The sequence below is a fragment of the Neoarius graeffei genome, chromosome 17, assembly GCF_027579695.1.
Source record: "Neoarius graeffei isolate fNeoGra1 chromosome 17, fNeoGra1.pri, whole genome shotgun sequence".
NCBI lineage: Eukaryota > Metazoa > Chordata > Actinopteri > Siluriformes > Ariidae > Neoarius > Neoarius graeffei.
In genome coordinates this window covers 65,824,829-65,852,290 of record NC_083585.1, presented here as the reverse complement: position 1 = coordinate 65,852,290, position 27,462 = coordinate 65,824,829, and the positions used below count along the sequence as shown (strand labels likewise).

General features: G+C 40.9%; 2 pseudogenes; one reads left to right on the top strand and one right to left on the bottom strand.

The window, feature by feature from the left end:
* The window catches only part of LOC132864448 (tripartite motif-containing protein 16-like), a 252,609-nt pseudogene that overhangs the window by 109,496 nt on the left and 115,651 nt on the right, over nucleotides 1-27,462 (bottom strand).
* LOC132864444 (E3 ubiquitin/ISG15 ligase TRIM25-like) overlaps nucleotides 2,662-27,462 on the top strand; it is a 347,007-nt pseudogene continuing 322,206 nt past the window's right edge.

The window sequence follows — 27,462 nt, the reverse complement described above, 5'->3', positions numbered from 1 at the left end:
GTGACTCCTGCCTCACTTTGTCCGTCAAGCTATCTATCACTATGGCAAACATTTATATTCTTGGCAGTGTTTCCAAAATATTTCTAAAAATCCCTGCCTTTTATTTGATTATGGCTTGATCCTGTGTGATATTGCCCGCCTCCTTACTGTGCACTGTGATTATGACTGGTGGGTCACCCCAATAAAAAGTACCCGTAGAATTTAGCCAGAACATGGACATGAATCCAATTTAATATCTCTGGTAAGACCTGCGAACTGTGAAAAATGTGAGTCACATTCAAGAGTTTTTCAGCAAGTGACACTCAAAGTACTGCAAAGAGGAAATGGAGATGATTCATAAATCCAGGTGTGCCAAATTTATCGCCTCACACCAAAGAAAACTTAGTGTTGGGGTTAGTTTTTGTTTAATGAATTGCCAAAATGTGTTTGCATTTTCTTTATGGACTACAACACTATAGAAAGAAAAAAGTGTGTAAAAACAATATATACTATGTCATGCTAATATTTCGTCTTTTGTTGAATTTTTTGATGTGTTACAAAGCAATTTAAAATTGTAAGAATTATTTTTAGCTGATTTTTTTTCTACTTTTGATTTCTGAATGAAATTAAAACCTGATCCTGGGTTAATGAGCCTCTTTTTTGGGGGAGGGTATAGTGTTCCAGTCTGGCCTGCTTATTAGTAGGATGATGGCTCTGTTCCCATTTATAATGCAAGTTGATTACAGAAGACATAAATATGTTTTATTATTTCTTTGTGATTTTTGTAGTATTTTGCAAAAATATTAATCTTTCATTTATATATAGTTATATCTTGTGTTGTATTTCAAGTTGTGATGGTTATTTTAGATTTCTGTCATATTGCAGCTCTCAGTGGTTTACTGTACAACATGAAGCAATGTAGCTGGTATTGAATGATGTTAAAGATGAGTAGTAAAGTATACTAATTCAGTGTATAACTGAAGTTTTGATTGGTCTGTACTGAAAAAAGTTGAATTGACAAAATAGGATTGAGAAATGTAGTCCTCTGCTGCCGAGAAGATTCTGCCTCATGGATCTGGGAGCAACAGCACTGACACAGACACAACTGTTCAGAGATGTTTCTCAGTTTATTGAAAGACAAACATGGTGTGTGTGTGTGTGTGTCTCCGTGTGTCTATCCACATTCAAGAGCGTGGTGTAACTAAACAACTGGACAATGTGATTTAAGAAGCCGAGTTATCTGCATGTGCTAGGGCAGCTTCAGTGGGTGATGGACAATTACTGGTCAGGAGAGTCTGATGAAAAACAGACAGCAGATGTGCAAACAAAGATAAGTTTCAAGAATTGAACTGAAACTAGTCAAAACCAGTTGCAAGCATGCCAAACAAATATTTCTATCAATGCCCTGTTAGATCCTGAAAGGACCTGGTGCATGCTTGATCACATTAGACCTTCCTTGTCTTTAAGTCTGAGGTCTTGCCATGGTCAAGGTCAAGGCTTTTTTTATTGTCATTTCAATCATAAACAGTTGGTACAGTACACAATTAAAATGTTTCTCCAGGACCATGGTGCTACTATTAAACATCACAGGACTACAAATCTACAAATAACAACATAAAAAACAGATACAGCTAAATAAGTACAGCTATATAAGTGGCAGCTATATGGTAGATACAGCTATATGGTCCAGCTATATAAGTGACATTCACAAGTTGTGCCAGCAAATGGGTCATAAGTGGTTGTCATGAGAAAGCTAATGCAAAAATTACTCGATGTGTCTGTGAAAAGTTGACTTTTCTGTGGGCAAAGAGAGAGACACAGAGACATCACCACATACACTACTCAATTTCCCAATCAAAGCTTGAGTACAATCACCAACAATCACATCCAGATTACCTGTAAATGAAACAACAGGGTTAACTTTGGTCCATGAGGTTGGGAATGGTCGGCTCATAATTACCTCAAAAGGAGACAATTTGGAACTCGAAAAGCTATGTTGAGGCTGTTAGGAGACAAAGAGAAATGAGAAAACCTCAAATAAATGGGTGATTCGGAAACATGTGGGCAAGATTTGCCCTCTTTGGCTACCCACTTGCTGACAGTCTGCTAAGCATTTCCCACAGGCCTCAAATAATTCACCAGAACCATGATCCTTTGGTTTTGACGATGGACAGTTGTTTTGGCAGGGAACATGGTTCCAAAAGAGCCGCAACAAGAGAAGCATGTGATATTGGCTTACCATCAGCGGCCTTAAAGCTGTAAGAGTGCAAGGTTTTCCCAAAATCTGAACTACCCCAAAGGCATAACAGGAGTCAGTAGAACAAACAGAATACCTACATGACAGTGATGATGAACCACATTCACATAAACAAAAACGAATAAATCAGATTTCACTTAATCTGACTTTAAATCACAGAGATGCTCCTTTACACTAAAATATCTCTCTCCAGCTACACTTTATTTTTAAATCCCAGGTCCTTCTCTCTGTAAAGCCACACCTACTCTCCCTTTGTCTCTATCTCTCTCTCTCTCACACACACACACACACACACACACACACACACACAGAACCAGGAATTTAATTTCATTTCGTTTCAGAGAAAACAAAACTCGCACTGTTCTCAGAATCTCCTCTCCTTCTGTTTGTCTCTTTTTGCTCTCAGTGTGTGACTGCACAAAAAAATGGCAGAGGTTGGTATTTCAGACCAGAATCAGTTCACCTGTCCAGTGTGTCTGGATATTCTGAAGGATCCTGTAACTATTCACTGTGGGCACCATTTCTGTAAGGTGTGTATTAATGGATTCTGGGATCAGGAGGATGTGAAGGGTGTCTACAGCTGCCCCCAGTGCAGAGAGACTTTCACTCCAAGGCCTGTTCTACACAGGAACAACATGCTGGCTGAAATGATGGAGAAACTGAAGAAGACTGAACTCCAAGCTGCTTCACCTGCTCACTGTTACGCTGGACCTGGAGATGTGGAGTGTGATTCCTGCACTGGGAGAAAACACAAAGCCACTAATTCCTGTCTGGTGTGTCAGGCCTCCTATTGTGAAGATCATCTTAAACCTCATTATCAGTCTCCTGCCTTTAAGAAGCACAAGTTAGTTGAAGCCTGTGCAGAGCTCCAAGAGAAGATCTGCTCTGAACACGGCAAACTGATCGAGATCTTCTGTCGTACTGATCAAAGCTTCATCTGTTATTTATGTATGATGGATGAACATAAAGGTCATGAAACAGTTTCAACTAAAGCAGAAAGAAATGAAAAACAGGTGAGAACTTGTCATCATTCTTCTTTTCCAAGTCATTTTATACAAATTCTATTTCTAATCTAATTCCGATTCAGTGGATTTAATTGGTTCTCTGACTGTCATTCTCTGTGAAGTAAATTTTTATTTCCAGTCAAACAGTAATATGTAAAGAAATGTTAAAGAGGTCAGACCAGTCAGTCTGCTTTAAACAGCCAACAGCCTTCTTCCAGCATTTTAAAGCTAAAGTGCTCACGTGACTGTGTTAAAGCTCTGTCACTGGAGATCATATTTCACAACAACATTTAATAACCACATAACCCCATTTAATTCTACAAATAAAAAATCTTTATCTTTCTGAATGTGAGTGGATTTGTGGTCCATTTCTGAAAACTTCTTTGGGATGAATGATCCTGATTCTGGAAAGTTCAAATTTCTGCAGAGATTTTGGTCAAAACTCGGCGTTAATGTGAACATCGATGAGATTGATGAAGTTCAAAGCCCATGTTCACTGATGGTTCCTTTAATCCGGTGGAATTGGGTGTGGTTTTGAATGTACACACAGCACCTTAAAGAAGTAAACCTGACTATGACTCTGGATTTTGCTGCTGAACAAATAAATAATTCCCATGAATCCAGATGTGCACTGTGCATGTCTCCCCCCTCTAAAGTCACTGAGAAATAAAAGAGAACAGTGATGCGCACTGCTCTCAGATCAGTCTGTCTGTGAATCCCATTGAACGTCACAGCTGCCTTTTGAACAATTTCACTACAGAGAATATTGCTGAACGACCTTGATGTTTCTGTCACACAAATACTGTAACATTTGAAATAACAATCAGTTGACATTTTCATGGAAAACTAAACTTATAATGTCATAAGTGGTGCAAAAATATGAAGTTAGAAGTTACTTCATTTTGGGTGTCTTTTAATTTTAGTTAGTTCTAGAGGCGATATTTCTAGTTTTCACTGAAATGTCTCATCTCATCTCATTATCTCTAGCCACTTTATCCTGTCCTACAGGGTCGCAGGCAAGCTGGAGCCTATCCCAGCTGACTACGGGCGAAAGGCGGGGTACACCCTGGACAAGTCGCCAGGTCATCACAGGGCTGACACATAGACACAGACAACCATTCACACCTACGCTCAATTTAGAGTCACCAGTTAACCTAACCTGCATGTCTTTTGACTGTGGGGGAAACCGGAGCACCCGGAGGAAACCCACGCGGACACGGGGAGAACATGCAAACTCCGCACAGAAAGGCCCTTGCCGGCCATGGGGCTCGAACCCAGGACCTTCTTGCTGTGAGGCGACAGCGCTAACCACTACACCACCGTGCCGCCCTCACTGAAATGTTTTCATTGATAATTTTTTTTTGTATTTTTAATTTCTCTTTTTAATTTTTGGCTATAATTGTGTAAAAGATGATTAAATGTATTTAAAATGTATTTTATTTGTTCTCAGAATGAGCTAATGGAGGAGCAGATGAAATCCCAGCAGAGGATCCAGGAGAAGCAGAAGGAGGTGCAGGAGCTGAAACAGACTGTGGACACTATTAAGGTGAGGAGTGAAGAGAAGCTGTGTTGTTTCAATTAACCTGCTTAAATACAGCGGCGGCTACACTTATCGACACCTTAACCATCTTTTGGCCGTTGCAAAAGTAGAAAAGACTTTCAATATATAAATTGTGCATGAATAATTGTTCAAACTTCCAATGGGAAAAAAAAATGAGTTGATTCCCAATTACTTAGTATATCAGATCATGTGACACTGTTCCACAGTTATTGCCACTGTTTCACAATTATTGACATCCAGATGATTATTTCTTAAAAAATAATCAGTATGTGCTATTTAGTTAACAAAACTTAGTTCTCATCTCATTATCTCTAGCCGCTTTATCCTTCTACAGGGTCGCAGGCAAGCTGGAGCCTATCCCAGCTGACTACAGGCGAAAGGCGGGGTACACCCTGGACAAGTCGCCAGGTCATCACAGGGCTGAGACATAGACACAGACAACCATTCACACTCACACCTACGGTCAATTTAGAGTCACCAGTTAACCTAACCTGCATGTCTTTGGACTGTGGGGGAAACCGGAGCACCCGGAGGAAACCCACGCGGACAACATGCAAACTCCACACAGAAAGGCCCTTGCCGGCCCCGGGGCTCGAACCCAGGACCTTCTTGCTGTGAGGCGACAGCGCTAACCACTACACCACCGTGCCGCCCCCAAAACTTAGTTTTTATTGAAAATTTGTTTTACATAGACTTATATTCAGTACAAAATATTATATAAATATATGGATGTCGGTGCTTACGTACTAAATGAGGAAGTAATGCTAATGTTTGTCAACAAATAAACTGATGTTTAACCTGTCAGAAAATCTTTTTATTCTACTTTCTACCTACTTTCTAAGTATTTTCACATTTCACATATTGTTAATCATTAATTGTTGTTTTTATTAATTTCTAGTTCTGTAGTTTACCAATAAATGGGCGGCACGGTGGTGTAGTGGTTAGCACTGTCGCCTCACAGCAAGAAGGTCCAGGTTCGAGCCCCGTGGCCGATGAGGGCCTTTCTGTGTGGAGTTGGCATGTTCTCCCCGTGTCTGCGTGGGTTTCCTCCGGGTGTTCCGGTTTCCCCCACAGTCCAAAGACATGCAGGTTAGGTTAACTGGTGACTCTAAATTGACCGTAGGTATGAATGTGTGTGAATGGTTGTCTGTGTCTATGTGTCAGCCCTGTGATGACCTGGCGACTTGTCCAGGGTGTACCCCGCCTTTCGCCCATCGTCAGCTGGGATAGGCTCCAGCTTGCCTGCGACCCTGTAGAACAGGATAAAGCGGCGAGAGATAATGAGATGAGAATGTAGTTTACCAATAAATGTCAACAGGCAATTGACATTGTAACCACATGAAAATCCAGGTCAAAGGCCACATGTCATTCCTCGAACCAAAATATAAAATGTCTCCTGATGTTGTAATATGTGGTAGATATTTACAACAAACTGCAAAAAAAAAAATCTGAATGGAATAGAAAATTCTGAATATTTCCAGCATGTAATTTTTTATATGCTAGGAATTTAATTCTAGTCTAATTCTATTTATTGCAATAGGATTCCAAATACTCTATAAACATTCCATTCTGTTATGAATCAGAAAAAAAATGTATTATTAATCACAGCACTTTTATTTTTTTAAAGTACTTCATCTACTTCAACAATGTTACACAAAGCTCGATCCATAACAGTTGTAAATGTCACTTAATTTGACAGGGTGTCGATAATGGTGGACACCGGTGAAAGGGATCAGTATTATCGACACCTCACGTGACTTCTCAAATGCACATTTAGATACAAAATGGTGACTCTCAAATGAAAGAGTAAGAAACAAAGTAGGTTTCGACAAGGAGATCATGAAATATCAGTGAATTTGATCAGTAAAAACATGTCCATGATCTTTTCACCATGCTTACCTGCGATAATAACGTCTGGGTTTTCCTCAACTTACTGATTGCGCTAAAAAAAATTCCATCTCAGATAACGAGCTGTGTCATCAGACGACAAGCTCAAAGGGCGAGGGGGGTCTTCCGGTTGATTAATTAACCAATAATAACTGTTGGAACTGAAACTCACCTTTGTAAAATTGTTTTTTCAAAATTGGTAAATCTGAAAAGGTGTCAATAATTATGGACTGTCGATAACTGTAGCCGCCGGTCTAGTGAAATAAAAACAAGGAACATGTCAAGACTTTATGACTGCTGTTCCTTTTTTGGCCAAGTGGGGTCCTCAGTGTCTTTGTTTGGCCTAAATATCTATGTATTGTGTTCACCTGAGTCTGGTTTATGAGGCTATTTCAACTCCTCGCTTTCCTGAGTTCTTTGCTCAATTTTGAGTTGATATTCTGTTCAAGCCCAGTAACTAAGCCTGTTTCTGAGGTTTCTCTTGTTGTTGACTCTTGTCTGCCACTTTGGCTCGTATGACACTGGATTTTGACCCATGCCTGGACTGTACTCTGATTTATTGTCTTCTTGCTGTTTGGATATTCCTGTTCTGCTATCAAGTAAAAAAAACCCTCATCTGCTTAAAGTGCATGTCCTGGACCAATTTTGTTTTTTTGTTTTTTTATATGAAAGTATGCCCCTTTACACACTCACCCAGAAGGGTAATTTTGCACAAGGCCATCTGTCTACAGCAGAAAAAAAAAAAAAAAACACATCTGGAAAAATCCCAAGGGAGTCTGGAGCCAGATTCGTAGCGTCACCTGTGGAACCGCCAGCAGGCTGCGAGAGCTTCCATGGTTTCAGTACACAGCCTGTGTAGACCAAGTTTAGCAGCTAGCAATTTTGCATTGAAATATGGAATTGTCACCTGAGTGCAAGGTTACTTCACCTTTGGATGAAGAATATGAGATGTCAGAATTATTTCTTACCCTGGCAACAGTCAACTTGTGAATTGCCGATTTTCTTGGTCTTTTTCTTGGCTCTGCTTGGTCCTCGGCTCTGAGGACCTCAGTGGATGCGGCACTTCGCCTTCTGTCAGGGGAGACGAACACGGCTGGCTCCTTTGGTGACGCTGACACAGATGGAGACGGTGTTGCTTTGGGCATTCTGACAGATGGAACTGCGTCTTTTTTCAGATCAAGTTGCCTCGCGAAGCCCATTTCCCACTGCAAATAGTTCTCAAAGTCGTCGGGCCTTGTGAAGTGAGCACCGCAAATAATGCTGTAGTCTGTAGCATGTAGCCAATTTTTCCAGGTGAGTACTAATCCCATCAAGATTGATGTTGCTACACCCTCCTACAACACATCTGTTAACCATTTTAATAATTGCGTGATAATGTTGAAGAAATTTGCAGAAAATCACCAGGTCGTTTTCTCATAAACAAACTAGCGCTGATGTAGGATTCAGAGGGAGGCGTCCCGCATGTGACGTCATGAAAATCAATGTTTGCTGGTAAATCCAAATGCCAAGTTTTTTCAGAGGCAGCCCAATTCACCTCAAATGGCTTGATTTCAACTGAATTTTTCTGGTATTGCGCAAGGTAAAAAATTGCACAAAATTCAAAATGTGACAGATACGCTATATTGCCAAAAGTATTTGCTCACCTGCCTTGACTCACATATGAGCTTAAGTGGCATCCCATTCCTAATCTATAGGGTTCAATATGATGTCAGTCCACCCTTTGCAGCTAGAACAGCTTCAACTCTTCTGGGAAGGCTGTCCACAAGGTTTAGGAGTGTGTTTATGGGAATTTTTGACCATTCTTCCAGAAGCGCATTTGTGAGGTCACACACTAATGTTGGACGAGAAGGCCTGGCTCTCAGTCTCCTTTCTAATTCATCCCAAAGGTGTTCTATCGGGTTGAGGTCAGGACTCTGTGCAGGCCAGTCAAGTTCATCCACACCAGACTCTGTCATTCATGTGTTCATGGACCTTGCTTTGCGCACTGGTGCACAATCATGTTGGAAGAGGAAGGGGACAGCTCCAAACTGTAAAAACAGTCTGCATGCCTAGGTGCTTGATTTTATACACCTGTGGCCATGGAAATGATTGGAACACCTGATTCTGATCATTTGGATGGGTGAGCAAATACTTTTGGCAATATAGTGTATTTGACCAAAGTTTAATATAAAATAGGAAAATTACATTGATCTTGCTCCTGAATTTAGCTGTGATTATGCACTTTAACCTCATCAGTCTCTGCATCTGGGTGTTATAAAACCACCTTGTGGCACAGGGGTAGAGCTCTGGCCTGTTGCACCAAATATCCAAGTTCAACCCCAGGTGAACCTGACAGAATCAAATACAGGATTTTCAAAATCCTCCCATATATTGCAAAGAAAGTTTTTACACTCGCGTGAGGTGGTTTTTCAGATAATTCAATCAAGCAGTATTTCACAAAAATGAAATGGAAACACATTTTCTCATTTAAGTCACATGACATGAGGAGCAGATACTACTTTTCTGAAAAAGAGAACTCTGACAGTAGGAAAAAAAACCCTCTCTTCAGAGAAACACAGGAGATTCGCAATTTCTTTTAAAAAATCGCTTCTATGTTGCATAAAACTACAACGGCAACTTAGGTAGAGAGATTCTCCTTAAGACACACCTACAGAGTGAGGTTTATTTATTTTATAGAGTCTCCCATTTGACCACCACATGTGTGTGTTCTAACAAAAGCGTTCACAGTCAGCAGTAGATGACAGTGAGAAGATCTTTACTCAGATGATCAGATCCATGAAGAAAAAGCGCTTGGAGATGACGGAGCTGATCAGAGCTCAGGAGAAAGCTGAACTGAGTCAAGCTATAGTAGACTGGTACCAAAATCCAGAATTGTGACACCCAAAGGCATTTTTGAGACAAAGTCGGCAAACAGTCTTATTTTGTCAATTTGGGTGTGCCGAATTCAAATCTGCAATATGCCAAGCTCTATCTGACCTCTGTTGACCTCTAGAGGTCATTGAACTTTGGGCCTGTAAACGTCTCAGCTGAACCCAGTTTCTCAGCTTTCTAAGGAATGAAATGTACTAAAATGATTAATGAAGTTAGCAAATGGCCTTGTTTGTTAAATGTTTGGGTGCTGAATTCAATTTTCATTTGTAAAACAACATATGACCTCTGATAACCTCAAGGTCATTAAACTTGGCCTATAGGCCTATGCATTTAACGGCATTTTTAAACTGACTTTACTCCCCCAAAAAGAATATGAACAGACAAAAAACAAATAGAAAGGAACAAATACAACATTAAATGCCAGTCCATGTACATGTGACTTACTTTTCACAATGAGAATGCCAAGGCGATCACCTTACATAACATTGCATTACATTTAGCGGTTATTGTTTATACAAAGCTACTGAAAAAAGGACAGATTCAGCAGCATACAAAATGTGGGGGCATACAGGTTAATCAGGGTTAGTATATATGAGAGTTTTTTTCTTTGTTGTTTGTTTTTTGTAAAGGCTTTACCCTGTTTAAAACAAAACAAAAAACAAACAACAAAGAAAAAAACTTTCATAGCTTTCGACATACAAGAGAACGAAGGAAGAAGACCAGACTTTTCTGATCTTGTGGGGTACGTCAACAGACAAGCTAAGATAGCTTCAGACCCACTGTTTGGTGATGTCAGAGAGTCTCATGAGGGGAGAGAAAGGAGTAAGTCAAGCGCTAAACCTGCAATGGGTTGGCTAACAAGAACCACTGGCCTAGCTACAAGTGTTACACAAGTTGAGGATGCTTCAGAGTCAAAGACCAAGCAGCCAAGCAATGCATTTGAGGAGCTATGTCTGTACTGCAACAAGGGACACGCTTTGAGTGCATGTAAGAATATAAGAGGTCTGCCAAATAGAGAGAGAATAGAGTTCCTTAAGGGGAAAGGACTATGTTTCAGGTGTCTGACTCAAGGACATATGGGAAAAGACTGCAAAAAGAGAGCAACGTGTGAAATCTGCAGCAAGAAACACCCAAGTCTGCTTCACACCAGAAGAGATGAGAATGTTGGCCAAGCAAATCCCAAGGCTGAGAAAGGTGCAGGCTCTACCAGTGAAGACTCAACTCCACAAGAGCAAGTGTCATCCAAGAGTGAACTCTCAGCAGTCACTGGGGCCAGAGGCAACGACTGCATCCTTTCCATTGTGCCAGTGCGCATCAAATCTAAGAGGAGCAACACAGCAATAGAGACGTATGCTTTCATGGACTCAGGAAGTTCCGCAACATTTTGCTCAGAAAGATTGATGAGACGGCTTGGCGTCCATAGTAAGAAGACACAAGTGCTACTCCGTACTATGGGTCAGGAGAAGCCGGTGTCCTGCTTCGTCCTCTCAGATCTAGAAGTTTGCGGTTTAACAGAGAACAAGTACATAAGCCTGCCAGAGGTTTACACCCACACAGACATACCTGTGACAAAGAATAATGTTCCTGTAGAGAAAGACTTAGAGAGATGGCCGTATCTGCAGAAAGAAGTGCGGCTACCACAGATTGACACAGATGTGGAGATGCTCATCGGAGTAAACGCTCACTCTGCGATGGAGCCATGGAAAATAATCCACAGCCAAGACAATGGGCCTTACGCAATAAAGACCACCCTTGGTTGGGTAGTAAATGGTCCTTTCAAGAAAGGTGACAATCACCACAAGTCAAGTCACTACAGTCCAAGTGCTTCAGTCAACAGAGTGTCAGTCAGTAGTGTGGACAGCATGCTGCTGCAGCAATACAATCACGACTTTCCGGAACAAGCCTGCAAAGAGAAGTCAGAAATGTCACGAGAAGACGTTCAATTCATGCAGTGTGTGATGGAAACAACCAAGAAAATTGATGGACACTATTGTATTGGGATACCTCTCCAAAACAAAAATGTAGTGATGCCGAACAACAAATGTGTTGCTGAACAGCGAGCATTGAACCTGAAAAAGAAACTGGCAAAAAACTCCAGCTTCTATAATGACTACACAACCTTCATGTCAGACCTGCTGGGCAAAGGCTACGCCGTGGAAGTCCCTGCAGGTGAGCGCAACCGCAACGATGGAAGAGTATGGTATATTCCCCATCATGGTGTTACCCATCCGCAAAAGGGCAAGCTGAGGGTTGTTTTTGATTGCGCCGCTTCGTTTCAGGGGATGTCACTGAATGAGTTGTTGTTACAGGGGCCGGACCTCACTAATAGTCTGGTGGGTGTCCTAACACGGTTTCGCCATGAGCCCATCACACTCATTTCTGACATTGAAGTGATGTACTATCAGGTGAAAGTCCCTGATGAGGACTCTGATCTTTTATGATTCCTTTGGTGGCCACAGGGGGATCTGAACCAGCCTCTGTGTGAATACAAGATGGTAGTCCACTTGTTTGGGGCCACGTCCAGCCCAAGCTGTGCCAACTACGCTTTACGGCGGACTGCAGAGGATGGAAAAGACTGGTCATCACCTGAGGCAGTAACTGCAGTACTAGAGCACTTTTTTATGTAGATGACTGCCTGGTCTCAGCATCTGACGAGAAGAATGCTACTTCCTTGACAAAGGACCTCACTGCACTCTGCATGAGTGGAGGATTCCATTTGACTATGTGGTCTAGCAACAGCCACGAAGTGTTGTCATCACTTCCTGAACATGAGCGAGCAAAGGGAATGAAGAACCTAGACCTGGACAGGGATGAGCTGCCCATGGAAAGGGCGCTTGGAGTGGACTGGTGCATAGAATCAGATTCCTTCAAGTTCCACATCCATGTGAAGAGCATGCCAGTCACCAGACGAGGTATCCTCTCGGTTGTAAGCTCAATTTACGACCCCTTTGGGTTCTTGTCACCGTTCATTCTTCTTGCCAAGAACATTGTCCAGAATCTCTGTCGAATGAAACTTACCTGGGATGATGAAATTCCAGAAGACGTAACAAACAAATGGTTTGCCTGGTTGTTTGACCTGAGACAGTTCGTCAACTTTTCTGTCAGAAGATGCATTCTGAGGGATTTGGTCCAGTAATGTCAGCACAGTTGCACCATTTCTCTGATGCTAGTGAGAAGGGCTACAGTGTCGTCACTTACCTCCGCATCAAGAACAGCCATGGTCAAGTCCATTGCTCATTTCTGCTTGGAAAATCCAGAGTGACACCGCTCAAACCAGTCACTGTGCCACGCCTTGAGCTTACAGCTGCAACCATCGCTGTGAAAATGGACAAGCTCATGAGGCAGGAACTTCGGATGGACCTCAAAGAGTCTGTGCTGTAGACAGATAGCACCACTGTCCTCCGATACATTGACAATGACAGCGCTCACTTTAAAACCTTTGTTGCGAACAGAGTGTCGATAATCAGAGAGAACACAAGGCCAGTACAGTGGAGATACGTCAGCACTACTTCAAATCCAGCCTACCATGCATCACGAGGAATGAAGGCAGAGCACTTCATGAAGTGTCAGAGTTGGATTGAAGGTCCTGACTTCCTAGCCAAGGATGAGTCTCACTGGCCAGTCCTCTCAGACTTCTCAAGAGAGATAAGTGAAGATGATGCCAAGTTGAAGCACATGGCCAGCATGAACATCATCAAAGCCATCGACTCAAGCACAGATCCCCTCTTCAAGTTGATTCATCACTACTCCAACTGGCACAGCCTGAGGAAGGCTGTAGCCTGGATGTTGAGACTAAAGGAGCTGCTTAGAAGTCTCTGTGAAAGAAGGAAGATCTATGAATCTCAAGCCCAGTCTTCAGAAAGTCAAGATGTGAAATTCAACACAGTTGAGCACCACATGCAGAAGTGGAGAACTACTCTGAAAGGAACCCATCTGACTGTCAAGGACATCAGAAGAGCGGAAACTGCCATCATCCGGTTTAGCCAAGGTCAAACCTTCCAAGAGGAGCTTCGTGCACTGCAGAAGGGTGAAAAGATCAAGAGAAGCAGTTCTATTGTGAAACTGGATCCCTTCCTCCAAGATGGTGTTCTCCGGGTTGGTGGAAGACTACACCAGGCAGCCCTGCCGGAACACACAAGGCATCCAGCTATTCTGGCCAAAGATCATGTCACAACCCTGATCATCAGGAATGCGCATGAGGAAGTTGGACATGGAGGGAGGAACCACACCCTCGCTCGATTAAGACAAAGGGTCTGGATATGCAAAGGGAATGCAGCAGTAAGAAGTGTGCTTTCAAAGTGTGTGAAATGCTGGAAGAGTCAAGCTGCTGTTGGTGAACAAAAGATGGCAAGTCTACCACCGGATCATCTTCTTCCAGATCACCCACCGTTCACCAATGTTGGTGTAGACTACAGTGGTGCTTGAAAGTTTGTGAACCCTTTAGAATTTTCTATATTTCTGCATAAATATGACCTAAAACATAATCAGATTTTCACACAAGTCCTAAAAGTAGATAAAGAGAACCCAGTTAAACAAATGAGACAAAAATATCATACTTGGTCATTTATTTATTGAGGAAAATGGTCCAATATTACATATCTGTGAGTGGCAAAAGTATGTGAACCTCTAGGATTAGCAGTTAATTTGAAGGTGAAATTAGAGTCAGGTGTTTTCAATCAATGGGATGACAATCAGGTGTGAGCGGGTACCCTGTTTTATTTAAAGAACAGGGATCTATCAAAGTCTGATCTTCACAACACATGTTTGTGGAAGTGTATCATGGCACGAACAAAGGAGATTTCTGAGGACCTCAGAAAAAGCATTGTTGATGCTCATCAGGCTGGAAAAGGTTACAAAACCATCTCTAAAGAGTTTGGACTCCACCCATCCACAGTCAGACAGATTGTGTACAAATGGAGGAAATTCAAGACCATTGTTACCCTCCCCAGGAGTGGTCGACCAGCAAAGATCACTCCAAGAGCAAGGCGTGTAATAGTCGGTGAGGTCACAAAAGACCCCAGGGTAACTTCTAAGCAACTGAAGGCCTCTCTCACATTGGCCAATGTTAATGTTCATGAGTCCACCATCAGGAGAACACTGAACAACAATGGTGTTCATGGCAGGCATGCAAGGAGAAAGCCACTGCTCTCCAAAAAGAACATTGCTGCTCATCTGTAGTTTGCTAAAGGGCACGTGGACAAGCCAGAAGGCTGTTGGAAAAATGTTTTGTGGACAGATGATACTAAAATAGAACTTTTTGGTTTAAATGAGAAGCGTTATGTTTGGAGAAAGGAAAACACTGCATTCCAGCATAAGAACCTGATCCCATCTGTGAAACATGGTGGTGGTAGTATCATGGTTTGGGCCTGTTTTGCTGCATCTAGGCCAGGACGACTTGCCATCATTGATAGAACAATGAATTCTGAATTATACCAGCGAATTCTAAAGGAAAATATCAGGACATCTGTCCATAAACTGAATCTCAAGAGAAGGTGGGTCATGCAGCAAGACAACGACCCTAAGCACACAAGTCGTTTTACCAAAGAATGGTTAAAGAAGAATAAAGTTAATGTTTTGGAATGGCCAAGTCAAAGTCCTGACCTTAATCCAATGGAAATGTTGTGGAAGGACCTGAAGCAAGCAGTTCATGTGAGGAAACCCACCAACATTCCAGAGTTGAAGCCGTTCTGTATGGAGGAATGGGCTAAGATTCCTCCAAGCCGGTGTGCAGGACTGATCAACAGTTAGCGGATACGTTTAGTTGCAGTTATTGCTGCACAAGGGGGGTCACACCAGATACTGAAAGCAAAGGTTCACATACTTTTGCCACTCACAGATATGTAATATTGGATCATTTTCCTCAATAAATAAATGACCAAGTATAATATTTTTGTCTCATTTGTTTAACTGGTTTCTCTTTATCTACTTTTAGGACTTGTGTGAAAATCTGATGATGTTTTAGGCCATATTTATGCAGAAATATAGAAAATTCTAAAGGGTCCACAAACTTTCAAGCACCACTGTATTTTGGCCCCTTTGAAGCAAAGCGTGGACGTGCGCGAGTCAAGCATTATGGAGTCTTGTTTACTTGCCTTACAGTCAGAGCCGTCCATATTGAAATTGCACACTCACTTGACACAGACTCATGTATAAACGCAGTAAGGCGTTTTATTGCCAGACGAGGACAAGTAGAAGTTATGAGATCCGATAACGGAACGAATCTGGTAGCTGCAGAACAGGAGATCTGCCAGGTGATGAAGGAGTGGAACCAGTCCCAGATCTCAGAAGCCCTGCTGCAAAGAGGAGTTACCTGGATCTTCAACCCGCCTGCTGGTTCGCACCATGGCGGGATCTGGGAGCGCCAAATAAGAACAGTACGGAAGATACTTACCAACGTTCTGAAGTTACAGTCACTCGACGACAAGTGTCTGCACACTGTGATGTGTGAAGTGGAAGCAGTGATCAATAGCAGACCCCTTACCAAGTCATCAGATGATGTGGACGACCTCGAACCACTGACGCCGAATCATCATCTTCTTCTCAAGGGAAAGCCAACACTCCCTCCAGGCATGTTTCAGAAGGAGGATTTATATTCCAAACAAAGATAGAGGCAGGTGCAGTATATTTCCGACATCTTCTGGAAGCGCTGGTCCAGAGAGTACTTGCCCCTCCTACAAGAATGGCAGAAGTGGCTGGAAAAGAAGAGGAATGTGAAAGAGGGAGACATTGTGCTCATCATGGATAAAAGGGCTCCAAGAGGGTCCTGGTTGATGGGAAGGGTGGAGAAGACAATCCCTGACGCCCAAGGGTTTGTCCGTCGGGTCCTCATCAAAACGAAGACCAATACGCTGGAGAGACCCATAGACAAGCTGTGTCTTCTGCTCAAGATGGAAGAATCTAATGGACAATGAAAGACATTATTTGTTTAATTATTTTCTGAGCAAATTGATTTTAGTTTTATGTTGGTCTAGAGAACATAGTAAGAGTATTGAAGGGAATTTGAAGATAGAAAATGACTCAAGTTTATTTGTAGTTGTGTAATTGTCACCCTTATGGTGAGCAATTAGGGGCCGGAAATATATGTGCCATTTTCTATTCTTTAATTCAAGTTCATTTTTGGTTATATTATTATTTGGATATTTTTAGTATGTGCATATTGCAGCATGCTTAAGGTAAGAGTAGGATTGCATTTTGTATGTAGTATTTAGTATAATTTGTATTTAGTGTGTGTTTGGAACTTTAAGAATGTATAGTTAATAGGAACTGGCGCAGAGCAATGACGTATTGAGAGCTCACGCGCCTATCGAATGTAACAGCTGCTGCTGCAATGTCATGTGAGTTTGATCCAGTAAAGATGGGGCGAACACACTGTTTTCTACCGTCGTCAATGCTCAAACACGCATAGGACTCGTTCTTTCCGTCTGACCGAGTGGTTATTTGTATGAATGAAGCAAGAACATGTTAAGAACACAAGAAGGGACATTTAGCCACTACACAAGCTGAACGACTCCTGAAGCAACTGGAGCAGGAGATTGCTGATCTTCAGAGGAGAGTCACTGAGCTGGAGCAGCTTTCACTCACACGATCACATCCACTTCCTCCAGGTAACACTCACTGTCTGATCTACAGAGGGCGCTGTTCCTCACAAAGTTTCCTCCTAAAAGCTCATTACAGCAACAATAAATGTTCCTGTCTGAGAACCCAAGTGTGTCTTTGGTCTGATTCAGTCTGAGATTCATTCGTTCCTCTCCTACACTTTTCTCCTTCTCTATTCTGTGTTTCCTCTCTGTAGAGTTTCCCGTCTCTCTGTGTTTCTCCTGGATGTGACGACTCACCCAGCTTCACTGTCAATCAACATCTCTCATTTGATGGAGTGAGGAAATCTCTCTCAGATCTGAAAAAACAAGTCGATGAAATCTGTGAGGGGGAATTCAACAAAATCCATCCACAAGGTAAACAAACAAACATTTGTTCTGTATCACAGTAAAGAGAGACATAAAATTCACATCACAGAAATAAGAAGGAAGCAGGAACAAAACTGCATCAAATCACAAAGTATTAGTATTAGCCTCAGAAATTACAAATAAATTTCCCAGATAAACAGGACCTTAATCACAAATCCACAAACTAATCTTATTGAACTTTACACATAACAAATATGATGAACATTAGATCAGAACCGAGGCCTTAATTCCTCCATAAAGTCCATCAGAAAGTAAAAACACACACATTGTCAGAGCTTCAGCTGGGAAAAGGTTTTTGCTTGTTCTCATGATCCTTTAAACTGTTTTCATGTCATTTTTCAGTCTGCATTTTGTCTCTGTGTCTCTACAGCTGCAGCAGTTCACATGATTTTACCCTCAAAACCAAAGAGCAGAGAAGATTTCCTGCAGTGTAGGTGTAAAACACACACACACACACACACACACACACACACACACACACACACACAGAGTTCAGCTCAGAGGAGGACCCCCACTTGATGGTCTTTCTTTCTTTCTTTCTTTCTTTCTTTCTTTCTTTCTTTCTTTCTACAACACACAGAATGTATATCAATAATAGTTTATTTATATCACACACAGAAATCTAATCCATACGAAGGATAAAATGCTGCCTAGAAATAACTAGGAATCTAATCTCACTTGGCAGAAAAAATAATGGATTACTGTTATAAAGAAGAAAGCTCGTCACACAGAGACAAGGAAAAAAAATACAATATTTCAATAAATAGAATAAAACAAAAAGAAGTAAAAAATGAAATGACAGTGTGAGGAAAAGAGAAAGGAATGCTGATCTGAAGCGATAATCGTACTTTTGATAGAACGCTTGAAATTGCTGAAGCTAAGACTCTGGAAAGAGTCATCAATACTGTTCCAGAGAGTCAAGTGTGTGTGTGTGTGTGTGTGTGTGAGAGAGAGAGAGAGAAATAAGAGTACGCACTGAATAACAAAAAGGCATATAAAAAAACCCCTTATGACATAAGTTATTTCAAAATGGAACATTGTGTAAATAATAATGTGAAGCAGCAGAACACTGGTGTGATGTAGAAATTAATGCTGTACATTTCTCTGAGCAGTAGGTGTTGCTAGTGAACTCTGTTGAATGCACTGAGCTCGATATAAAACCTGGAGGGCTCCGAACCCATTCCCCTCTGTAGAGACGAGTGAAGCCATCTGGACGCCATCTTACCACTCACATCGCGTGGATTTGGTTTGTGTGTTAAACCGTCGTATCTGATCAAATTTGCCCCAAGAAAAGTATCTCCTGAGTTTTTTCCTTTCATTCCCTCCTCTTATTTTCTCAACTTTACCCCCCATTCCTTACATATCTTTATAGCGCTTCCCTTCACTGATACTGTTTTATTTTTTCTTTTCCAGTTCAGTCTGATCATTTTTTGAACGGCTCTTTTCCTACTATAATTATTTTTAGAGATTATTTCAGTTTTTCTCTCATACAGTGTATCTTTCTTTCATATATTTCTTTTCTTTATTATATCTTTATTCTATCAATACAAAAGCTGTACGATACTTTTCTGTTTAGAACAGTTGTGTTGAAACAGGATTATTTTCTAATGTTGTTTTCCATTTTCACTTCATTCTCACAGTCATGTCTTAACAGTATTTATTGGTTGCAAGCTGCATGACAATGACAGTGACCAATAAATGTGACCAATAAATACTGTTAAGACATGACTGTGAGAATGAAGTGAAAATGGAAATTAACATGAGGAAATAATCCTGTTTCAACAGCTGTCCTAAATAGAAAGGAAGTATTGTACAGCCTTTTGTGTTGGTATAATAAATACAAAGGAAGGAAGAACTGTATGAAAGAGAAAGATGCACTGTATAAGAGAAAAACTGAAATAATCTCCGTAAAAATGATTATTGTGGTAAAAGAGCTATCAAAAAAATTGATCGGAGACTGGACTGGAAAAGAAAAAATCCCCACAAAGGGGAGCATGATAAAGAGATGTAAGGAATGGGGGGTGAAGTTGAGAAAATAAGAGGTGGTAATGGGGGGAGGGGTCAGGAGAAACTGACCAAATTTGGGGCACATTTGATCAGATACAACGGCTTAACACACAAACCAAATACACACAAGGTGAGTGGTAAGATGGCGCCCAGATGGCTTCACTCTGACGAGCCCACGAGCTCCAGATTTTATATAAAGCTCAGTGATCGCAACCAAGCCTTCGTTTGTCATTGGTCACGTGGTTTCGTCTGCCACGACCCCTTCTACTCCATATGCGCTTCAGAGCCTCACGACAGACAGGTGTCTCACACACACTTCTTATAAATCCTGCGATTAACATCTAACCTCATCTCATTATCTCATTATCTCTAGCTGCTTTATCCTGTTCTACAGGGTCGCAGGCAAGCTGGAGCCTATCCCAGCTGACTACGGGCGAAAGGCGGGGTACACCCTGGACAAGTCGCCAGGTCATCACAGGGCTGACACATAGACACAGACAACCATTCACACTCACTCTAAATTGACCGTAGGTGTGAATGTGTGTGAACATCTAACCTGTGGATATTTTATTGTTTTAGATTTCTGTTATCTGATTCTGGATCCAAATACAGCACATCCTAACCTCATTCTGTCTGAGAAGAACAGAGCGGTGAGACACAGGAGGAGAAAACAGCAATACTCTGATCATCCAGAGAGATTTGACTCCAGGTGGCAGGTGTTGTGTAAGGAGAGTGTGTGTGGACGCTGTTACTGGGAGGTGGAGAAGAGGGGTGATGTGGACATATCAGTCTCATATAAAGAGATCAGCAGGAAAGGACTGAGTTGTGAGTGTGGGTTTGGATACAACAGTCAGTCCTGGAGTCTGGTGTGTTTTTCTTCCTTTGTCTATTTCCGACACAACGACATTAAGACTGTTCTCCGACATCTGTCATCCTCCAGAATAGGAGTGTATGTGGATCACAGTGCAGGAACTCTGTCCTTCTACAGCGTCTCTGACACAATGAGGCTCCTCCACAGAGTCCACACCACATTCACTCAGCCTCTATACGCTGGGGTCTGGATTGGTCCTGACTCATCTGTGAGGTTTTGTGATCCGATGAATAAATGAAATGTTGGTAAAAGTTGAAATGTTGAGTAAAGTTATAACTGAGTTGTCAGATTGAATTTCTCCCTGAAATACAAAGACATTTTTGTGTGCAGAACTGTGGAACTAATGAATTATTATTTTCAAAGTGCTTCTGTTTTATAGATTAATTCTAAACATACAGTGGTGCTTGAAAGTTTGTGAAAACAGGGTGCCCACTCACACCTGATTGTCATCCCATTGATTGAAAACACCTGACTCTAATTTCACCTTCAAATTAACTGCCAATCCTAGAGGTTCACATACTTTTGCCACTCACAGATATGTAATATTGGCTCATTTTCCTCAATAAATAAATGACCAAGTATAATATTTTTGTCTCATTTGCTTGACTGGGTTCTCTTTATCTACGTTTAGGACTTGTGTGAAAATCTGATGTTTTTGGTCATATTTATGCAGAAATATAGAAAATTCTAAAGGCTTCACAAACTTTCATGCACCATGATAATATCTTAATGTAGGATGTTTCTAGAAAAAAATAGTCTCTTTGAAAGCATTTGTTTTAAATGTATGCACTATTATGAGATTTGTTATAGTGATAAACACAGAATTTGAGATGTAAATGTTTTTTGCAAAATTGGTTTCTTCAGAAATAATCAACCTTTCTCAAACTACCACATCTTTCTGTCGTGCTGCTGGTGGAAACACACCCTACTGTGTGTCATAACATATTTAAATTTTTAACCATTTTCTGTTTAAGAAATGCACTTAACATATTAGGACCCTTTAAAAAATAACATTTAAAATATGGAATAAACACTCATTTTGCAGATTTTGGAATCTACACCTATAAAGATTATTTACAAATCAGTGTTTTCAGTTTTAATTTCAATTTCAACATACGATATCATCTTTTTCTGACTTGGGGCTGTATTTTCTCTTGGATGCCTGATTTAATGTCAGTTTTTTTATGTTATAAACTCATTTGTAGTAGTTCCTTGTACTTTAAAACTAACAGATGTAATCAAAATAATAAAATACTGTTTACCTATCAGAGCATTAAAACTCAAACTTTTCTGTGTGGCTACTTTTCTCTTTCTATTTTCATTGAAGGCCAAATGACAACTATTAATCAAACTCAGGTTTATAAAAGATGCTTCATAAACTCAAGATCCAAACACTGCCAAAACAAAACTTTATTAAACAGAGATCAGTTTAAATCCCAGAGGGAGCGCTCGTGTCTCTCTCCATCACTACACACTGGGAACTGCACACACTTCAGGCCTCACACACCACACACTGGTTTCCTGTGAGGCCTTCACTAATGTGCAGCTCCACACGTGCGCTAGCGTACGGGGAAAAACCACAAACACCACCGATCCAGTATCGTCAGGATTCTCTGTTCAGACACAAATATACAGTACAAAACAACAAAAAGCAAAATAAAACTACAGCTTCAGATGGAACAGCTGGAAAACGGCTGATGATCAGGAGAAGGACGCCTGGGATCCAGTCCTGTTCTAAAGGAATGCCATAATCAGGTGTAAATCATGATATAAGATTTAAAGGATCATCCAGTGGATTTATTCTTAAACTTATGTTAAGTAAAAGTATTCATAGATTTCAACAGTCAAACAGTCATTTTCAGAGACCAAATAGTGTTCTAGAAAAATCTATTTTTATTAAAATACCAGATGGGCCTCCTGTGGAAGTGATGTACACGATGACGCGGCGTAGTGGAAGCTTGGAGCAACTTGGCTGTTTATATCCTCTGCTCACATCGTAGTTTTGCTCGTAGAGTTGGAACGAATCATCTAATGAGATACTTTCATCTCCCAACAAAGGACACTGGATAATCTGGTCTTTGAAGACAACTGTCTCTATCTGGATTTCAACACTGACTGGTTCATCTGTTTGCACAGCAATATCCCTCTTTCTGGTCAATTCATGTGTTGAGCATATAACTGAAAATGAAATGGAAACTACCATGCAATAAAACTTCAGAAATTTCAAATGAGTGAGTTTCATGCAAAATGTTCTGAGTAATTGTCTTATCTGAAGCTCAATTAAATGCTTTGTCTCTTGAGCCGTCAGTGCTTGTTCTTTGAGGTCGGTGTTTTCTTTGTTACCTGTATTTTCTTCCAGTATACGCTGAAGAGCCTTGATGCATCGGAATACCGGTTACAATTCACCAGGTAAGACACCAATAATATACCAGGGATGGATCCAGACCGATGCGCATGCAGAAATATATGTGTACCACTTGGCATCAGTCATGGGGCATTTGTTTACTTTATCGCTAGCCGACTACATGGGCTATAGCCACGCTCAACCAACAGACCAGGCCAAGCCATGGTCATAGTGAGTTGTGGCTGCCCTCTTCAGAAAGGGCTCAGCATGCTCTACACCCCTGTGAAAATCCATAGCGATCTGGTAAAATTAGTGAAAACATTTCTGCAAATGTGCATCTGTCAGATTCTTGGGCTGGATCCATCCCTGTATACTACAAAGAACCATGGTAGAACAAAGTCGAAACTAACCTCCCGGTGTTGTGGTTGTTGTCTCTGTTGACGCTCAACACTGCATTGGCAGACTTTTGGAGCTGAACAGTGGGCAAATATTATTGGCACGACATCGCCTTTTCTTTCTTTTTATTCTGGAAGCCCCCATGTGGCAGCGGGGGCGTGGTCAAGCATCGTCTGTGAATGGCGAGGAGGCAGGTTGAACCAGCAGGTAACATGTGATGAGCTGCACCTGTATCAAATTACCGGCTGTCTATTAACCTGTGTCTCTGTGTGTCTTTCAGACAGTCAGGAATGAGAGTGAGTCATGGCACCCTGTCGTGTATGTGTATGTTTGGGCACTGAAAAGTGCATTAAACTAAAATAACTCGCCTGTTCTGAAGCCTGCTTCCTGTTCCTTTGTTTCCCAAAGTTCGAAAGTTGTTACACCCCATTAATCTTGCTTATAATTCCGTTGAGTCGTTGAAATACGGTGATTCAAAATGTTCGGAGCATAAGTAGGGCAATGCAGGCAGATTGTTGTGAGGTCTTCTGATGGCATGAATCCATTTCTTATGAATAGTTTGACAATTCTGGCCAGGTAAATGATGAAAGGATAGCTCCTTGTCCTTCTTTTTAGCATCATTTTGACATATGCTGCGCAATGAAGCATACTTTACTTATTTAAAAACCTATAAATTCGGTAAAAATACTTGTAAACTAACAAAACCATGATGTAAGCAGAGGATATAAACAGCCGAGTTGCTCCAAACTTCCACTATGCCACGCATGGGCGTAACCACCATAGGCACTGGGGGGACATGCCCCCCCCCAATATTGGGAAAGCACCAATCTGTCCCCCCCAATATTTGGCGTATTAAATCAATATGAGACAAATAATATGCCATCCTGAACCATGGCTATATAATGAATCCTTCACTTGTTATGTCCGATTTACTTTCAATTTAGGAAGCACAGAGAAACAAACAAACAAACAAACAAAAAACCTTTGCGACCACCCCCTATGATTGTGCACTTGGGTCAGCCCATGTGGTTCGTTGGTTTGAAAATCCACTCAGTCGGACTGTCAGGTAGGCTGCTGGTGGACACATTCAAATGGCGGTAGCCGCAAAGAAAAGGAAGGACTCATGGGCGTAAAAATGCGTATGGACGCGTCCATACCAATATTCAGCTGAGTTTAAAATGTCCATACCATTTTAGAATGGAGAAGCCGCGATGCGGGAAACGCTGAATAAAAACACCAAACGCGGCATCGCTTCCAGCTGATTTTCAGTTGTGAACAGACCTCTCAAAGACGGCTGACTATTGGTGGGGACAGCAGGTAAAAAAGCTTTATGAAGCTTTGATTGGCCCACCTCCCGTTGCCTTGACGTTGCTATGGTTTTTGATTGGCCCACCTCCCGTTGCCTTGACGTTGCTATGGTTTTTTGTTGTCATTGGCTGTAAGCAGTAGCAAGCGGTAAAATCAGCATCCATCTCGCTGCTACAGCAAAACAGCACACAGGCAGTGATGTCGGGCAATAAAAGAAAACGTAAGGAGGACATAACATGACATTTTTGTCATATGATCCTGTAACAGCAAGGAGTTTCTGTTTGCAATCTCTCTCTCTCTCTCTATGTCTGTCTCTCTCTCACACACACACTAATAAATGCTTGTACACAGTAAAAAATGGAGTGTCAATATTGCAGTGTAAACCTATTTTCCTCTGGATAGAGTAGTTATAACACTATGCAGAGTAAAATCGTCTAAATGGTAGTGTCAAAAGTGAGAGTTAATTCCCACTTGCACACAACGACAAAATCTACTCTGCAGGGTGATGATCATTGTTAATTTTGACACAAAATAGAGTAAAATTAACTCTAAAAATCTTACACTGGCTATAGAGTAAATTTTACACTGATTTTGAGTGGGACCAAATGTTATCTGACAGAGAGTTAAATTCAACTCTTAAAGAGTAAAATTGACACTATGATTTTTACTGTGTAGGTAATGCTAAATGTTTACTTATATTTACTGTAACAGCAAGGAGTTTCTGTTTGCAATATCTCTCTCTCTCTCTCTCTCTCTCTCTCTCTCTCTCACACACACACACACACACACACACACTAATAAATGCTTGTAGGTAATGCTAAATGTTTACTTATATTTACTTTTTTCTTGCTCATTGTTTGCATGTATATGCATATATGCATGTGTATATGCGTATGTATGTAACCTCTGCAATAAAATGTGAAAATGTAAAAATGTGAAACAATTGTCACTTAACCCTTTCAACTTAATGAATAAACATTTTTGCAAAATGCACTACAACTACCAAAACTCTTCACACTTCTACCACCCATACCTACATTACTTCCAGATTCTGAAATTGCAGTAACTCAAAAGGAAGCACATGATGTTTCAAATGTGTGAAAATAGTAAAAGTTGTGTGAAAATGAAGCAGCAGCACATAATTTTAATTGATTGTGTTGTTGTATTTTGGGTAGGTCATCCACTACAGCGAAATTCACAGCAACTTCAATGTCCACTTTCTCTGTGTGATAATGTATTGCCCGTATACATACAGATGTTAGCCTAAGTCTAAGACTGAGTGTACCTGGTGCTAAAAATCAAAATAACACAAAGGAATGGACAACCAATCATTTGTACAGTGTAGGCCACATTTCGTGCGACAACCATGGCACACTGGGGTGCTTGGCCAAATTATGTCCCCACCAATATCAACACCGTTTTTACGCCCTTGGAAGGACCAACAGGCTGACATTCGCCTTTTTTTCCAGACGAGTCACAGACATGATGAGTCTGTCACAGAGAGTCACAGCCATGATGGAGGAAGGGAACAGACAGAGACCTGCTCTGAAGATGAACTGGTAAAGAGCATTGTATTACGAGTCCTTAAAACAACTTTATTTTAACCTCATCATAGGCTGCATGTTATCAGTAGGCTAGTAATAAGAGCATACTGTCCTTTAATTAAATGTAAATAAATTAAATAAAATTATCATTTTGGTCAGTCATTATAGAGGGATTTCACTGACGTCACCCGAAACTGGAAGTAAACAGACCCTGCGCCATATTGGAAGACCAACAAACTCGTGATTAGGGGGAAATAACGGCAGCGGTATGTGAACCCACGAGAATAAAGTGGAGTGGCAAACGACTTAAACAAACAAATCTGAGCTGTTTTATTTATGATTTATTGGCCCAACAGTAGACTTGAAAGAAACCTGTGTGAGACTTGGCAAAAAACTCTGGATATAATGGATAAGTCTGTGCATGATCTGCGGACACTTTGAGGTAAGCAAACGCAAGAAATTCAGATTTAAAACATGCTAAACTGGCCCCAAGTTGATAACTGTATGAGGAGCAAGCCTCCCAGACTTCTACAATTTAATAATAATAATAATAATAATAATAATAATAATAATAATTTAGGATGGTTTGGGGCTTGCTCTCCCTCCTATTATATAAATAAAGCATAGTTGTTGTGTAGGCATATATCATAAATACATATGTATAATTTGGATAAATTAACCTAAATTATGGATACCTTAATAGTAGCAAAAAGTATTAATTTTTCAACTGAAAAGATATGTTATTAAAAGATAAATATCAACAAGATTACCTTGGCCATAACTATGTGTAGGTTATTCTTAACAACAGCTGTAATATCATGAACCAAGCCACTAACAACATAATTGTAAGCCTGTAGCCCTTTGTAGGCTTTCAAGTCATCAGCAGTGTAGGCACTGGGTGTAAACAACAAATAGTTTACAATGTCTGGGTAGCAAACAGATGGCAGAATTGGTGTCAGGTCCTCCTTATGTTTCCATTCTCCCTTGCCCCGAGTCTTATCATATGGGTCAAACCCATCAATCACAGCCAGTTTCTCCACATACCGTGCCCTTTCTGCAGCTGGTAATGTACTCACATAACCCGAATTATCAGCCATCGTGTCACTTCACTCTCGCTCGTAGTTTGTTTTGTATGTATATACTTGAGGTCTTCCAATATGGCGCCCTAACAAAATCTCGCGGTACGGTGACATCATGCGGTAGCCCTCTATTCTTGAACGCCTCCATATTTTTGGGCCATTTATTTAGATAAAGTCAATATATTTTCTACAAAGTTCTATGTTGTTTTGACCTATTAACCAGGGTAATGCTCCTTTCTATTGCTTTGGTAGCCATTTTTCTGTAGCAATTTGGCATTTCTGCATTTGTTTGAAATGTGTGTGTGCGTTTGTGTTTGTGTGTGTGTGTGACTAGCTCTGGTGTGACAGATTTTCATGCAATGTTTTACATGTTTTTTGTATGTTGTATTG